Source organism: Equus caballus, chromosome 15 (genome assembly GCF_041296265.1).
Source record: "Equus caballus isolate H_3958 breed thoroughbred chromosome 15, TB-T2T, whole genome shotgun sequence".
In the NCBI taxonomy this organism is placed as follows: domain Eukaryota; kingdom Metazoa; phylum Chordata; class Mammalia; order Perissodactyla; family Equidae; genus Equus; species Equus caballus.
Window position 1 is genome coordinate 16,213,538 of NC_091698.1, and position 16,648 is coordinate 16,230,185.

The 16,648-nt window shown below is 48.6% G+C and overlaps 1 protein-coding gene and 1 long non-coding RNA gene across 6 annotated transcripts in view; one reads left to right on the forward strand and one right to left on the reverse strand.

The window, feature by feature from the left end:
- The window catches only part of EDAR (ectodysplasin A receptor), a 96,461-nt gene that overhangs the window by 24,826 nt on the left and 54,987 nt on the right, over positions 1–16,648 (forward strand). The gene's annotated exons all lie outside the window — the stretch shown is intronic.
- Positions 10,722–16,243, reverse strand: LOC106781670 (uncharacterized). Of its 2 annotated transcripts, none has more exons than XR_001378374.3 (3): positions 15,967–16,243; positions 14,535–14,695; positions 10,722–11,380 (listed from the first exon to the last, which is right to left on the reverse strand). It is a non-coding gene; the product is annotated as an uncharacterized lncRNA (long non-coding RNA). The 2 variants fall into 2 exon arrangements; XR_011425897.1 differs by lacking the exon at positions 10,722–11,380 and adding an exon at positions 12,862–13,168 and having other exon boundaries at positions 15,967–16,162.

The window sequence follows — 16,648 nt, forward strand, 5'->3', positions numbered from 1 at the left end:
AAAACAAATTAACATTAAAAACTCAGTTCCTCAGTTGCACTAGCCGTGTTTCAAGTGCTCAGCAGACGCAAGTGGATAATGGCCATCGTGCCAGACGGCACAGGGCTCAGCCGCCACTTCCTATGGCTGCGGAAACTGATCGGAGAAGCGCATGCACACCCGGCCAGCGCTGGGGCTGGGCTGCACTCTGCACACCGGCCGGTCCACGGTTAGTCCAGAGGGTGTGGACGCCTTTACAGCCAGCTCTCACTTTTCTCCTGCCCACGTATTTCCAGGAGAAGGGCAGAACTTACAGCAAGAAAGGGCCCTTCCTGTGCAGCTTGGAGGTCAGGGCCAGTCACTCCCATGAGACCCTCAGCTTGGAAATTGCTCCAAACTGGTCACAACAGCTGAGGAGCCCCCGAGTTCATTCTTTTGCTGAAATGGCAGCTCACTCTTGCAAATGACGGTTTTATAGAATGGAGTCTTGTAGAAAAAGTCCTCTTGTAACTGTATTCTAATCGGATGGGCGATCTCATACTATAATTTTGCAAGATGAAACCATTGGGGTACAGGGGGCACAGGAGCTCTCTGTATTCTTTTCCACAACTGCAGGTAAGTCTACAATTCTCTCAAAACCTAAAGATTAATTTTTTAAATGTCCTCGTAGTTCTTACAATTCAAGTCTTTTTAAAGTTGAGAATATCTGCTCTGGGCACTCTGGAAACAGGTTGTGATTGACCTTTAAAAGCTAGTTAAATCTTTTTCTCACAGCTCCTGTGAACTTCAATTTACTAAATTTGGAGTTCATGAAGATCTTTTTGCTACGGTAGCTATTGCACATTTGCCCAGAATTTCAAATAAGAATAAGCGCACAGCTTGGCGATGTGGCTTGCCAGCCCTGTGAAACGCCCCTGTGCCGGCTCGCCTGTGCGTCACGGGGCCTCCGCTGGTGAGGCACAAGGGCTTGGAGACTCCAAAGTGCCTGGACGCTGAAGGTGACAGTGAGTGATCTTGACTGACATGCAGAACCACAGCACTGTGTTCAGTGCGGTTGATTGTTGCGCTGACATTACCTGCAAGAGGTTAGGGCACAGCAGGCACGGTGGGCCAGCCCTTTCCTCATCATCTCCGTGGGTGTCTTCAGTTATCCTAGAACAACACTAGGGTTATTCGATTTTATTTTTTTCCTTTTTCTCCCCAAAGCCCCCCAGTACATAGTTGTATATTCTTCGTTGTGGGTCCTTCTAGTTGTGGCACGTGGGACTCTGCCTTAGCGTGGTTTGACGAGCAGTGCCATGTCTGCGCCCAGGATTCGAACCAACGAAACACTGGGCTGCCTGCAGCGGAGCGGGCGAACTTAACCACTCGGCCACGGGGCCAGCCCCCTACACTAGGGTTATTTGTAGATCTTTAACATAACCGTTAAGGAGTGAGGATCTTTGAATTTATGCTTTATCTCTCTGTCTCTCTCTTTTTTTGTGAGGAAGATTGGCCCTGAGTTAACATCTGTGCCAGTCTTCCTCTATTTTATGTGGGATGCCACCACAGCGTGGCGTGATGAGTGGTGCTAGGTTCGCACCCAGGATCCAAAGCAGAGCACGGAAACTTAACCACTACACCACCAGGCCGGCCCCTGAATTTGTGCTTTTAATTCACTGGGACTCTGCCCAGTGCCTGAGGGGGTGGTATGTCTGGCCTTGAGAAGGGTGTGCCCTGATGTCATGCTGGAAAGCTAGAAGCAGCGTGGTGGCCCCTGGGAAGACCACGGGCCTTGGAGTGGGAAGCTCTTGGTTTTAGTTCCTTTCTCATTTATTATTGGTTGTATGAACTTCAACAATTGCCCTCATCTCTTTAAGCCTCAATTTCTTTATCTGTAAGACAGGCAGAACAAAATCCACCTATTTCATAAGATTTTCATGAGAGGTGACTTTGGTTAGTTCGGGTGAAACGCTCTGAAGGAATGGGTGACTCTCCGTAGTGGGCAGCACGCTGTCACGGCTTCTCGGAGCCCTGAGGAGAGGCCAGGTGGGATGCCGGCCCCGACGGAGTTCACGTTCCCACTGGGATGTCTTTGCAGATCTCCCTTCTGTGCTTTACAAAGTCTACACAGGGAGAAAAATCTCTCCAGGATGTGACCCAAACTGTTATATTCTGGGAGAGAGTGTTGGGAGAAAGAACTGAGGACTCATCCTGCCGCTGTGTTTCCCTCCTTGGTTCCCCTTATCACAGCTGGCATTTTTCTCGTAAATATCGACTTGGAAAAATGAGAGCTGGCCTGGCTGCGTGACCTTGCCTCTGTCCTTCTCCAGCGCGGGGAGCACTCACATGCAGCAGCGCACGCCACCAGCTCAGGCTGCAGAGGTACAGCAGCAGATTAGGTACACCAGCTCACTCCTGAGCTCCTCCGTGGGGCCCCCTGACTCATCCCCACCCACCTAAGGCCCAGCTGGGTCCAGGGCCCTGTGCATGGGAATGAGTTCCTTTTGACCACAGAGCTTCAGAAAAGAGACCATTTATAACACCTTCTGCCAGTGAATGCTCATTTAATATAGGTATCTGTAGTTTTCAGAATCTCCATAACCAAAAAGGCAGTTCCACCTTTGACATGGAAATCTGATGTTTGTTCCTCAGGAGCTCTGCTTGTCCCTCTCTGTGTCCTCTCTGCTCCACACATCCCTACTGGACACGCCAACCACAGAAGGGGTTCTTGCGAAGATTCTGGGTGAGGGCAGCCTGACACCAGCTCTGTTAGGTGGGTCCCAGAGCAGCTGAGTCCCGTGTGTCCACAGCGAGAGACTCAGGCCGTGACAAGGGTGGCTGACCTCCAACCCTGACCCCTCCTTGCCACTGCCACCCAGGAACCACCATCCGAGTGGGCACCTAGGGCTAGTGGTTCCTGTCGTCAGAGGAGTGACCTTGGGCTCAGTTATGTAGCTCCTTTCAGTAAGAGTTCCCTCCTGCCTGTCCAGGAGAGAAGGGCTGGGCAGTGCTCTCCTTGCTTGAATGTGTTTCTTTGTTCTTTCTGTACAAATCACGCTTTCTTCTCTCTGGGAATCCAAAATCTAGTCAGGGGCCAACGGGACTCCTCAGTGGTGGCCGTTCTGCAGATTCTGTCCCACACGGCACCGGGAGAGGCACTCAACGAGGCACTGTGGGGTGGCTGAGCTCTCCTGCACCTGTGGATCTTTGACCCAACAATTCTGCCACTAGGAATTTATTCTGAAGGAAGAACTAGAGTTCTTTACACAATGTGACTGTGCACATTGTCACATTAATTATAGTAGTGAAAGACACTGGAATAAGCGTCCAGCCTCAGGGGATGCATTGACCACTCATGGTACATCCGTGTGGTAGAATACAGCACAGCCATGTTCCTGAAGAACATTCCATGACAAAGGGAGATCTTCATTAAATTATTAAGCCAAAAAGGATACAAAACTCTGTATACAATATGATTCTAAATTTTTAATTATACATATATAAAATGGAAGGAAATAAATCAAAATCTCAATAATGTTTCTGGATGGTAGGACTACAAGTCATTTTTAGGTTTCTTCTTTATGCTGTTGCATATCTGAAAGCTTTCTACAATTAGTATACACTGTTTCCACAGTCAGGAAATTATGAAAAAATGACAGTGACAGGCCAGGTGACGAGGTCACCGTTCATTTTACTGTTTGCTGAGAGGTCAGTGGAGACAGAAGTGTATTCCACCCTGGTTCCTCACGCTCCCACCCTTCCAGAAGTTCTAGAAAATACTCATTCTTGATGATGTGCTTTTGAGAAACTCTGCTCTCTAGTATTTTGGAGGAGCATAATGGTTGCTCCAAAAAGTTACTCACCATCAAGGTCACCTTGTGAACTCAACCCGTTCTCCACTACAAATTCTAAGGTATCGATCACCTATTTTTTGTTCAGACAGTCTCCGATGAAAGTGTCAAATCAGGTCCTAAAAACAGAGTTAGAACCCTGTGGTCTCGTCAGTTGCAGTGCTCTCTTTTACCAGTGGAGAAACTGCTGCCCAGAGAGACCTGGCGGTTGCCTGTGATGCCTATGCTGAGCCAGGACTGGAACCCCCCCTCCTGGCTCCCAGTCTGCTTGGCTCTCTGTCGTGTCACTGAGTCTTTCCTAAGAGCTGCCTTCAATCTTGGCTTCCAGTCAGGGGCACCACCCTCCCTCCCTGGGGGCAATGCTTTCTCAATCTGCCTGTTGCCTCCCACTAGTGCATCGTGAATCAATTTAGGGGGTCGAGACCAGCATTTTTTAGTGGAATGGCGTACATAGTATAGCACTGTATAACATGGAAGAGAGTCGAAATAGCATATAGGAAAGGTAAGTGTAGTTTTGTAAATCATCTATTTCAGTTAGATATGTATGTGCTTGTGTGTGTGTGTAAGTGTTTTAAAGGAGGCTTAAGTTCTGTGGTGACAGACCTGTGGAAAAGTTAGTGTCTCAGAAGACACATCTTCCTAATTTTCATGCAGTGTTGTGTGTTAGGCTGGTGAGTAACTAGCATACTTTTGGCTCTAGTCATGCAGACGTACTCTGAGAACGGCCTCAGCCTTGGGCGTTTCTGTGAGGTCAGTTTCCCACCATGACTGCCCATTGGCCCCAGCAGCCATTCGCTGGGCATCAGAGCTAAGTGCTCAGGGTGCACGCCACATCCGGGTGCTGGCCTGGCTTGACGCCCCAAAAGTGCATAAGGCCACAACTCCCCCTCGGCCTGGTGACTGCCATGGGAACCAGGGTCCCTTGGACACCTTACAATTTGCGTCACTTTGGCACAGGTTTTGAACATCACAGAAAACAAAGCATTGGGAGGGGCAATATTTTGGTCATGAAAAATCCAGGAGGACCCCATAATAGACCAGAGCATGGTGAAGTCCATGTTGCAGGTTCCTCTCACCTAGGAACATGACACTTGAACTTCTCCAAGCCAGCATCGGCTCGCTCCCTCCCTCCGCACCCCACCATCACTGGGCGACTCTTTCTCAACACTAGCTAAACGGCAGTTTGGGTTCTATTTTTTATACTCACCTCCAGGCATCTGGCCCACTATATCCTCTGCGTCACAAACACTGGGAAACTCTAATTTTCTTTCTATCTGTCTTGCTGTCTGGGAAAGCAAACAACAACTCCAGGTCACCTTCTACTCCAGCTGCCAGGTTATGTGGGTTCCCTAATCCCAGACCACAGGGTTCCATGGAGCGTCGTTGGCCTCTCTGCCCAAACTTAGCCTTGCAATGACCTTGTTGGCTTCACTGAAGACTTTGCTTCCTCCTGAATCACCCCCAGCTCCACCCTCCATATACACACTTCATTAGGCATTATTCCAGCATGTTCTCAGAGTCAGGAATTTATGGGAAGCCACAGAGAGCTGGGTGTTGACACAGTGATTCTCTGGCTCTTGCCCATTTTCTAGGCATGACCTTGAGAGAACAGTGTCCCATTCTTGTGGATGCCAATTCCAATTGCCTCAGCCACAGGCCACGGAAGCCATGCTAAGTGGACTTACCAGATGGGGACGGTATTTCATTAGGTGGCTGCAGCTCCCAGATGCTCTCTCGAACTGTGTTGTCACCCTGCCCCAAACCTGGTGTCTTTTCTTGGACAGCCGTGAGCCTGGAAAGCCTACTCCCCCTGTTGATCTATCTGATTGGCCTTAAGGTCACAACATCCCAAACTATCAGAAGCCTCCTTTTGGGGCTTTTAGGTCTCTTGGAGCACCACGTATCTCAGGCCATTCCAGCAGAAGCCAACCTGCAGAGGCCTGAGAACTAGACCTCAACCTCTTAACTAGCGGGGTGAGTAGTAGGAGAAACATGTGCCTGACTCCTGGTTTTGCCGTTTCTGAATGGGCTGTCCTAGAGATGCCCTTGAGCTGCCCCTCCTGCCCTCCGGGCTCTTGCACTCTGTGTCCAGAGTCTTTCTGAGCACTGTGCTCCGCCTTCTACCCCCTCGCCTCTCCTCTCTGCCCCTTCCGCCTGCCCTGTCCCCTGCCCTAAGCAAGCCCTCCCCCACAGGCCTCCAGTCTCAGCCCACGGAGTGCATTTGCCTGTTTTTATTTTTCTTCCTGCTGAAGGAAAGCATATTTCTCGGTTATTAATGAAAGTGATAGCAGCCCCTGTGTGTTTATCTTAGATTATGTGGTCGTTATAAGACGAAGCTCCTCAAGCAGTCAGTCTGCGGCTGATTTGAAAACAGACGAGTCTCAACAATGAGCTTAAGGGAAGGTGTCAGGTATAAATCTCGTCTTCAAACAGCCAGGGTGCATTCCAGACTTCAGAGACACTTCTTTGTATAAAGGTGGTTTTTTTTTATCCGGCCTTTCTTTTCCTTGGGCCTGGAGGAGGATGAAAGTGCAGGGGTGTGTGTTCTTTTAGTCTGATAATGAGGCGAGGCTCACGGGCATGGTAATTTGGCAGCTTCGGTACTTCCTGTAACAGTTTTAATTTTTTTTTTTTATTTTTTATCCAAAGGCTGCTTAAAGACAAACATTTTTTGTTAAAGTGCTGGTAGTTCATTTTCTGCAGGAACCATGCAATTAATCTTGTTTATATTAAAGAGACAGGTTGCCTTTGTCAGCTTTCCTGAGCTATAATTAATGAAGATCAAAAACGTTACAAAGACATAATATTTAGCTTAATGTAGATGAGGCTGGGCAACAGCTGCATCAATTAGAGGAGCAAAAGGGAAAACAAACATCCCTTCCTTCGGAATAACTCGGATACATTAAAACACAAGGATCATGAGGCGTCTTCCCTCCACCAACCTTCCGCGGTCGGCCTGCTGAAAGACGGGATTTGGACATCAAATGGTTTGTAATGCCCCATCAATTACACTCGAAATGCAGTTGGAGGCACCAAACGTCTCTCTTCACTTAGCTGAAGTTTATCCAGGTGTGTGGCTGTGGATCAGAGGCTCCAAGTCTGAGAACCTCTTCATGGGGAGGTGGGGAAGGAACAGGGGCGGCAGGTAGAACCTCACAGAACTGTGGAACCCACTGGGGGACGCTCAACAAGGCCAGGGGCTACGTTATTTAGAGTCCTGTTGGAAGGACGGTTATCAGGAAAATCCAAGCAGAGTTGGTGAGATGTACTCAAACGGGCAACGCCAGCTGCCCTGCCCGTGCCCCCTACCCGGTGACTAAGACCTTTGGCTTCCAAATGAAAGTTTAAAAGGGATCACCTCTGCCTATAAACAAAACAATGTGGGCTTTCATCTGTTTCATGAAGCCAACGGTAAACAACCACCTGGGAGCCCACCAGGAAATTTCATGGAGATCCAGAGTGTGAGGGCTGGAGCCACCTGCCCGCGGCAGCCAGGTCAGTTACGTCACTCAGAGTTAAAGAAACTGAGGCCTGAGGAAACTGTAGAAACTTGTGCAAAGTCACACAGCGAGAGAGTCATCACCTTTTCTGCTGGGCTTCACAAACCTCAGATCCCAATCACAAAAGTCCAAGACAAGAAGGAAAGTGCAAAATAAAACATAAACTAAAGATTTTCAGCAAATGCTGTGATGCAAGATGGTAGCTGAGCAGGTGGAAGGAGCTGCCCATAAACAAGTATCTACAAGGGAAATGTTAATCAGTCAACCAAGTAACCAACCAGACAATCACAAAAGCACCCATGGGACCCCTTACACCTCGCCATGTGCAGGGGCTTGGCTCCCCAGACGGACTGAGAGATGTCAGAACCTTCCCATCTGAGTGACTGTGCTGAGTGGGCGGACAGCAGGCCGAGGACAGGGGGTGATTTGATAAAGTCAGGAACAGCCAGCAGTCAAAACCTTTCTGTGTTCCTACCTGAAACTAAACCAAAAGTCATGTCCGGATTTGAAAGGACACCCCTGCAGTTGTCATTCTCACACAGCAAGTCTTAACATTCTCATGCCCTTTAACTTCATAATTGCACTTCTTGGAATTTATAAGAGAAATATCATTAAATATAAGGTACCACCTGTTACCTCCCCACTGTAGCTCTTCCATGCATGGCGCCCACACCGGAACTCCTCTGCCCTGTCCCAGGTCAAATGCCACTTCATCCGTGGAACTTTCCTCGGAGCAACCAACCAGCAAGGTGATTTTGCTCTTTTGTTCTTCCCTCCCCATCCCCCAAACAAAGCAAGAAGAACAAGAAAAAAGCCCATGCTTGTGCTTCCTTGCAGAAATATTCCTGGGTCTACCTTCAAGGTCATCTGTCTACTCTCTAAGCCCTCCTATGAGACCATATGAGCCTCAGGGGCCAGTCTATGTCTTACTCAGCTTTGTATCCATTTGAGACCCCAGAAGCCCCTGGGAGGATGATGATGTTTGTTGAATTAATCAGAATATAACCAAGATGTAAGAAGGTAGCCCATAACTCAGGTATTTGTGATGGTAATAGTGTAGTGAGAGTGTTCAGTGCACAATGTAGATGTGATCATGGACTGATAGAGATGGCAGAACCCTTAGAAAGGATCCCGTGTAATACCCTCTGTTTACAGTTGAAGAGACTGAAGCCTGTTGGCGAAGTCTTACCCAAGGCTCCACCCTGGGCTAGTGCTCTTCCCTCTAAACCACATTACCTCTATCTATGTGCTTATAGCCATATAGGATTATGAATAAGATTGTATGTAGGATTTGAAACAAAGAATTTCAGCATGCATTTAAATTCTGATAAGACTAACTCCCTTCCATCAAGATGTGGTTTATATTGAATTCCTTTCAATTCTCCTGAAGTTCACTACCTATGAGTACAATAATCTCATAAGACATCCTGGCCTTTCTGGTTGAATTTTTTGTCTGACCCTCGGACACAGTCCTGCCAAGATAACAGAAATAACTGACATTTCGGCTTTTTGTGGTCATTGGCTAAGTTTAGAGTTTTCCTAGTACTAGTATTGTGGTGTGGTCATTGCAATTAGATCCCACCAGCCTGGACATAGGCAGAAGATGGGTGTTGAGATAATTCCACACACAGCTCCTATAGGGTGAACCAGGAGAATGGGGCCTCCTCCATGATGACAGCCCTCTGAGGAGAGCTCTAAGCCACATAGAATCCTTTCAGGGTGCAGGAAGTACAGAGGGTAGATGATGAACAAGCACGAGGAATACGGGTAGAGTAGAGCCTGTGGTGTGCCTCCCAGATGCTGGGACAGTGGATGGTAGAAGGTTTACAGCTGAGTTCCCCAACCTGGAAACTGCCCTTGGGCGGAGGAGGTTGCCGTACCCAAGGTCACAACCCCTCCTTGGGGAAGCCTAAATCCAGTGCTTGGGTGATGTGGGAATGTAAAGGCCTGTTGCTCTTGCTCCAATTCAGGACAACTCTGTAGGGCCACCAGCCTCTTTGAGGTCTTTGCTGGGGCTGCATTGCAGCCCAGCTTCTCAAGGTCGCAAGCATTGATCCCCAAAGCTCTCCCTGATAAATGTCTTGTACTTAATCTCTAGTTCATGGAGTTTCTTGGAGAAAAAGAAAAGGGAGTGAGAGCAGAGACTTAGAGCTGAGGAAAAGCTCCAACAGAGCTTACATGAGGGCACATGGCAGCATGTCACATTAGACACATAGACACAGAGCCCTGGTGGCATGCAGTGTGAAGTCACACACTCCTACCTTTCAATCACATTGCGTTGGAACATGAAAGAATAAACGGTCCCTAGGTCTTCCCTGATTAATCTGGCCCTTGCTGGGCTCACCTGCTCTCAATTGACTTTGGCCCTTAGAAAAGAAATACACACCTTAGAAGGCTATTGTCTGCTCTGCCTTGTAGGGTTGGGTATTTCCCTGTGCGTGTTTTATTCCGTTCCCCAGCTAAGAAGCTCCATCCTATGGTCAGAAATCATGTCATAAGTACTGCCTCCCCATGGCATCATGGCCCAGGCAGAGCTCAATGAATACGACCATCCAGTGAATTGATTTGTCCAGTTTACTACACCTAATCTCCGCAGTTCCAAAGAGATGAATTCCACCCGCTCCCAGATATACTAGTTTGTTCAAAAACCTCAGGAAATGAGGGCATTGGCCTCAGTGAGCTCACAGAATCTTAATTTGGAAGGGACATATTTTTCTGAGGTCATTTTCCAGTCATATCTGCTTCTAAGGCAGCAGACCTAGCCAGTGATAAATCATAGGCTGTGTCCGTCATTATTTCAACTGAGTCACTCTTGGGAGTTTTGGAAGAAATGAGCACATCTGTTTTCCATATGGCATACAGGGCAGGGGGTGGGCGTGGACATCACCAAGAGCGTGTATGGTTGGTGTGATTAGTTCCTGCAGCCCCAAACCAGTCCTCGAAACTCAAATGATTCTTTTTTTATGGGCAAGAGTAGGAATCTCATCACAATTGTTAGAAAAACGATGTTTTCATGGTAAAGTTCACACGAGGCGTGCACTTGTGTTGAGGCTGGTTTCTGGGGAGTGATGGCAGCAGGAAGATGATGTTCATGGAAAGTAATTGGATGCACCAGGCAATATCATTCTGAACTGACGGGCCGCATGCCCCTGGCCAAACAGGACTAATTGTAAGGATGGCATGACTGGGCCTACGATAGCTATAGTCTCCCACTAACTGAAAAGCAAAATCATTAGATAGCTCCTGTGCATGTGGAAATATCAATGCCATTGCTTTTTCCTTCAGAATAATTATTTTTTTAAAAAAAATAACATGCTTTAAAAAAATCAAGTAATACAGAAAAGTATGAAGAAGAAAGCAGAAAAAAATGTCTAATTCTGCCACCCACAAACAACCATTACTAACCATTACATCCCCAGAACGTATTTATTTTATAACTGAAAGTTTTATACCTTTTGACCACCTTCACCCATTTCACCCCCCCACCCCCACCTCTGGCAACCACCAATCTGTTCTCCGTATCATGAGTTCAGTTTGTTTGTTTTTAGATTCAACATATAAGTGAGATCATATGGTATTTGTCGTTCTCTGTCTGACTTATTTCACTTAGCATAATGCCTTTAAGCTTCGTGTTGCAAATGGCAGGATTTCCTTTTTTTTTATAGCTGAATAATATTCCCTTGTGTATATATACTACAACTTCTTTATCCACTGATGCACTGATGGACACTTAGGTTGTTTCCGTGTCTGCGCTGTTGTATATAATCCTGTTATGAACATGGCGGTGCAGACATCTCCTCAAGTTAGTGTTTCTGTGTCCTTTGACCAGAGAGCCAGATTTGGAGGATTGTTTGGTGCTCAGGCTATTCCTGACACTAGTCCCTGGGAGGTCATCTTTGTACACAATTCAGGTCAACAAGTTTTTACCGATCCCCTGCTGTGTGCGAGGCCCTGGGCCTGCTGAATACACTTGGGCCAGTGTCACCAGAAGATCCTCCTCCTGCCCCCTTCACATAGAGCTGCCCTTCCCTGCAGGTACTGAAGTTACTTTGGAGCATATCCGAAAACCTGCAATAAAGTGAGGGGAGAAAGGGAATTTCAAGACCTCAAAATTTCAAAGCTGAGAATATTGGGTTCATTTTGTACCTTGACTGCTCCTCACAGCCGGAACACACTCCAGGAGCATTTTACCAGGGTATAGAGGCCTGCCAGAAGGAGGGGGCTGCTGTGTCCTCAAATACACCAAGCATTTGGCAGTCCTCCAAAATGGCTGATTCCTTCACACCTGAAGGACTAGTGCTTCCAGTAACACTGCAGAGAAATGGAGCAGGAAACGCCGTGTAGGCCGGGAATCCTCAGTTCGGTTGAACTGTCTCTTATTTAGAGGAAGGGTCAGATGGAAGGATAGGATAGGGTCAACATCCTCATTAGAAAGTAAGGTCTGCTAAGCCTGCAGCCCTCGTCACCTGGCTGTCCCCTTGCTGTGGTCCCCCCTCTAGTCCCCTTCAGCTATCCCTATAGCCCCAGCTCCTTGCCTCCTCTCCACTCCATGCACTAGAAGCTAAGTAAGCCCCGAATCCATCTGACAAGAGGTAATATTATTTGTTTTACTTATATTCAAGTCCATATTCTCCACTCCTTCCAGAAAATCTTCCTGCCGTCGCCTTTTAAGCTTTTATCCACAACTCTCACCCCTCTCCTCTTCCAAACCCTCCTCAAGTCATACTTGCCCCGTGACCCTAGTCAGGCAAGATCTTCTAGGCTGTACCCCTCTCCTTTCCCTATGCCTTTCCCAGAAGGCTCGGCATTAAACACGCCTATCCGCACAGCCCTCGTTACCCATAACAAGTCTCTGTTCCTTTCGTTAACTCTACGTGGGCCTGGCCTGTGCCCCCTTAGAGGGGCCTTAGCTGGTCAGGCAGGAGAGCAACTTACCTCACAGAGCTTCATCAACAGACTGATCTGCAGACCTGCTCACCCGAGTTACTGAGCCAGGATCCCAAGACCCTCTGTTTGACAAAGCTCCCAGGTTGTTGGGTTTCAGGACCACTCGTGCGCTTGGCTCCTGGCACCTCATATCAGTCTTCTCTCCTCTGATCCCACAGGCACACTGCCTACTCACTTTGTATTTCCCTCGGTCCCTCTGCCCCCATGAATGTTTCTTTCTGACTATCTGCTGAGGGGCTTACAGTTTTCCAAAGAAATAGTCCATTTGCACAGGAAGGCTTCCAACTAAAGCACAGGGAAACATCCTGAGCAGTAATCAGGAGCTCACGAGGCACGAGAGAAAATGAGATTGCGGGTCTGAAGTTTCCGTCTGATCAAGGAGACAGTGTAGGCTGGAAGCCCTGGCCGCTCTGCCTCTGAGAATCACTCCTCTGAGTAAACCGCTGCCGCTTTGCCGTAAAAACGGGAATGCATGTTTGAACTGGGGCAGGTCCCCTGCGATTGTTTTGTTACACCCCTTTAAAGCTACAAGGCTGAGCCAAGGAGGGCACCTTTGAAAACCCACTGCCCTCTGCCAGCACAGTGAAAACATTTGGTCTTCCTCCCTTTTGAATCATTTATTGCCAACAGCACAAACCTCCAACTTAAATTACACAACTATTTAGTTAAAGAGCATTATTAAAAATGTGGACATTTTTATAGCTGTCAAGCACCCATGTTGTAAAACTTCTTCCAGTTTTGATCTGTTTTCCAAAAGAAAGATTCTATAGAGTTGGACACTTCTAGTCCTGTGGTGGACATGCTATGCAGGCTGAAAACAGATGGTGTGCTTTTCTGAGTGAGGGTGAAGGACCCAAAGAAATGCCAAAGCCAGTGTGAAGAAGACTCTTCACGGGAAACATGTGGGCCCTAGAAGAGATAATTCCAGGAAATAAATGAATTCCTAGCTAAAACCGAATCATTCCCATTCGAGCAGAAATTAACATCAAAAATCAGAAGAGAAGCCGGGTCCTGGGGCCGGGACCTGCTGCCATCCACCAGCCCTTGCTGTGTGATTCCCACCACGTAGCCTGGGCACTGAGTATCCGAGGCCTGGCCCCACTCTCAGGCTGTGAGGGCGTTGGGGTCTGAGGTCCTGGACATAACGACAGTCCTCCCTCAATATTGTCAATACATACATAGTCATTTCTTCATCCTACCCAGCTTTGGGTGCAAGCCAACCCAGGTTGAAGGAATAGAATGACCACGTATTAATAAAGTTAAATTAGCCTATCTTCCTGTGGGATCTATGGCATTTTTTATTGCTATAAAATGTACATAATAAAACGTTCACCATTTTAACCCGTTTTGAGTGCACGGTTCAGTGACATTAAGTGAGTTCACTCTGTTGTGCAACCGTTGCCACCTCCCTCTCCAGAACTCTTTTATCTTCCCCAAGTGAAACGGTCCCCGTTATACACTGACTTCCATCCCCTCTTCCCCTAGCCCCTGGAAAGAGGCTACTTTCTGTCTCTATGCATTTGACTTCTCTAGGGACCTTATGTAAGTGGAATCATACAGTATTTGTCCTTTTGTGACTGGCTTACGTCGCTTAGAGTAATGTCCTCAAAGCTTATCCATATTGTAGCGTGTGTCAGAATTTCCTTCCTTTTTATTTATTTTGTTTTAAGGATGTGTTTTGTTTTGTTTTTTGAGGAAGATTAGCCCTGCGCTAACGTCTGCTGCCAATCCTCCTCTTTTTGCTGAGGAAGACTGGCCCTGAGCTAACATCTGTGCCCATCTTCCTCTACTTTATATGTGGGACGCCTGCCACAGCATGGCTTGCCAAGCAGTGCCATGTCCGCACCCAGGATCCCAAGCGGCGAACCCCAAGCCGCCGAAACGGAATGTGAGAACTTAACTGCTGCACCTCCAGGCCAGCCCCTCCTTCCTTTTTAAAGCTGAATAGTATTCCGTTGTATCCCAAATTTATTTATTCCAAATCCAAAGCAAGTTTTGTTTATTCATTTTGGATTCATGGTGTTTTAAAATAAATATATCTCAATTTTATTAAGTAATTTTTAGGTCACTTCCAATCCTTTTTCCTGGCTTTCTTGGTGTTTGACATTTAAAACACTGGCAGTCCAGATAAACCAATTGTGTTCATTCTACCCAGACCTCTAATTAGCTCCACTTAAAACTCAGACATTTTCCCCTTTTAAGAATTTAATATTTCTTTCTAATTAAAAGGTTTCTAGGCTTTAAATGTATTTCTTTAATTTTAATATCAGCATACTCTAGTTCCGAATACTTTGGCATCATCTTAGGGCTCTTGGCATGGGAATAACTGGCATTCAAACCGCTAGAGGCATGAAATCCATCCATGGAACACCCAGTAAATGGTGTCTTCACACGCTGCGGCACTGGGCTCACTGGGGTGATGGTCCTTGTCAGCTCCTGGAATGAGCAGAGTGCTGCATTAGAGCAGGAGAGCTGCAGGGAGGCCACAGGCGGACTCAGCCACAATGCCACCTTTGGCCACACAGGCATTTGTCCCCCGTTAGGACCCCCATTCCCGGACACAGAGGGTGAGGCTGCCTCACAAACAGGCAGCACTGCGGGGACCACTGCTCCCTAGGAGATTCCAGGGGCGGGAAGCTCCAAACTGTACTAATGCAAACCAGAAAGCACAGGACAGTTTACTGAAGTCACCAAATTGGCATCACATGGTGGTCCTGGAAACCCTCGCTTCCTTCTATGACAGGAAACGTCAGAGCTTGGGATAAGCGGGGACACGGGGCCCCTCTGCTCATACCGGAGGGCTTGGAGGCTTCCCTAGACATTGGCTCCTCGAGGGTGGGGACCATGACTCTGGCCTGGGGGTTAAGAGCTTGGCCCCTGCAGTCAGGTGTCTGGCTTGGCCACTCATCCTGATCTGCGACCTCAGCAAGGTCCGCCGCCTGCTGGGTACCACCTCTGCCTCATCTGCTCGGTGGGAACACTAGCAGGACCGCCCTCCCAGGCTGATGTAGCGACTGGACCAGTGCCTGCACCAGACTGTGCTCTGGGAGGGCAACCAGCTGTGAGCCTCTGCCCCAGCGCTGAGCGGAGCACATGCGTCTGAAGGTCTGCCCGGATCCAGCACCAGAGCGGCTCCTGGCGAAGGAGCCCTCACGACCCAGGAGCCCCCGCCGCTCCTCCGCCGAGAGTAATGGCCACTCCAGGCCAAAGGCATGTGTGGGCCCCAGCCACCATCCTTGCAGAAACGCTCACACTATTTTAAATTTTCTCAAAGAAAATGCCGTTCCTGCGGAGCAGAGGCGTGTTCGCGGGCAAGCTGGGCAGCAACTGCCGTGCACACTCCCGAGTGACCAGCCTACGTCGAGCTTTCACATTCCAGACTTTCACGTACATTCCTCTCATCAGACCCTCTGAGAAACGGGCAGGCAGGGACCCCTGTGTCCCTGTTTAGACGTAAGAGGACTGAGGCACAGTGAGCTGAAGGGGCTCGTGCAAGACCACCCGTCTCAGGGTGTCACTAATCTTCGCGCGGCTGTCCTGCAGACGAGAAACAGTGCCCCTGTGGTGGACACAGCTGGCGCTGCCCGTGCTCAGCCCAGGACCCGGCGGGCCGCATGGTGTCCAGCCCGGTCCCCGCTCAGCCTGGGACATGCTGCCCGGCACAGCGTGCGCAACCGCTAAGAAAGGAGGCGTCTCGGTGCACCGACCTGTCGCCCCAGCCGGGAGCGGACGCCAGCAGTGCTGTCACTCCATGCGCAGCCAAGGAAGAGACGCCTGGGTCTTTGCTCCGAAAACCGCGTTCAGCAATCGGGCTGAGCCCGGGAGCCAGCACTCCCACCCCGTGCGACTCCTCGTGTTGATTCTGGACGGTTCAGACTAGTCGCTGCCTGCCTCCGCTGGGGCAGTGCCACTGCTTTCAGCGTCTCTTGAAAAAGGGTATTCAGGGCTCCGCACTGACTCAGCTCCCTCCTCTTGAAGAAAGGCACAGGGCGGGGGGAGGAGTGTGGTGTAATTACAACATAACCCCTGTCGTATTAATGTGTAATTTAACCACGTGAAGAACAAATTACACCATGAATAAGAGGTTTTATCCCAACCTCAACGATCCCCACGCGCGGAGCGATACCAATGCTCTTCGTTTCTCCAGCGGGTGTTCTCGGGGGGAGCTGCAAGGTGCCTCTGCTAAGCTCGCCTTCCTCCAGGCTTTCCTATACTCTACTTGAGAAGGGAACAGCAGAATGAATCCTCTTTCAAACCGGTAGAACAAGACCCTGAGTTTGACAGAAAGGATCCAAATTTACAAGTTACTTGCTTCATGCTGAGACTCGAATTCAAGGGAAAAAAGGGCCTCTCCGAAAGGGACATTTAATGGTTATTTATAGCCTGCAA